Source organism: Aplysia californica, unplaced genomic scaffold, assembly GCF_000002075.1.
Source record: "Aplysia californica isolate F4 #8 unplaced genomic scaffold, AplCal3.0 scaffold00268, whole genome shotgun sequence".
NCBI classification, from domain to species: domain Eukaryota; kingdom Metazoa; phylum Mollusca; class Gastropoda; order Aplysiida; family Aplysiidae; genus Aplysia; species Aplysia californica.
Genome location: NW_004797538.1, coordinates 839,331 through 840,353, shown reverse-complemented (window position 1 = coordinate 840,353; position 1,023 = coordinate 839,331).

Genomic DNA, 1,023 nt, shown 5'->3' with positions numbered 1-1,023 from the left:
TGCTCTAGCACTTATAACGTATATGGCATTATTGTTTTGCGAGTGCCGTAGTCCCCTGACTAAATCTAAAAACTGAGGTTTATTTCTGAAGCTGATGGAATTTTTAAATATCCGGAAAGAATTGATAAAACCGTTTGTTGGGCACTGTCACTTGTAGGTCCCATTTTTTTTCTTTGTCGGTTTGTTTCTGTCTAATCTGTTCTGCTTTAGTCAAATTTTACGGCGTTTGCAACACAATTAGGTCATGAACAAGTGTCGAAGATTAGAAGTGTTTCAAGGAGTAATAAACACTAAATAAAAAGGTGAAGGGGGAACTAGAGATCTGGGCGATAGAAGTTAGAAAGGAAAGAAGGAGCGAACCACACGTTACCAGAGCACCAGCCAACCAACCACTGTCTAATCTGCGTGGCATTTTTCCTCTGTCCTAAACGGTCGCCATTTGGTCGACGTGCGGCAACATAATAATCCTGTATGGTGGATGGTTGGCGGGTGCTCTGGTGTTTCTTGCTCTTTTTTCCATAATGAAATCTCTATCGGCCTGATCTGTCTCCCTTTGATCGTTTCTATGTATGTTATCCCCTAGTAACCCCTCTAATCTTCAGCCCTTATATGACCTCATTGTATTGCACGTGCCGTAAAACTGTTACTGAAAAACAAACAGGCAAACAAACAGACCCCTGTCTAACTTGCAGAATTTGTTGCTACCATGTGAAGTAATCGTATTCTCAAATGTCAGGGAAAAGAGTTACGGGCCCGGTAATCGATGGAAGCGACGCTTATAACGTAGTGTGTGTTGTAATGTGTTTGTTTCCACCGGGCAAGTGATCTGTCCTGACTGAGCCCGTGTCCTTCACCTTGCCCCTGCCGGACACTGGTCAAGATGTGTTGGTCGGGAGGTCCGGCCACCTGTAGCTGGGCAGGGAGGGGAGGAGTGCGCCAGGTGCTGGCTGGCTTGTAGGTCACTCTAATTACATGGGACTTCCGTGTGTGTTTGTGTGTGTGTGTGTATGTGTGGAGGGGGGT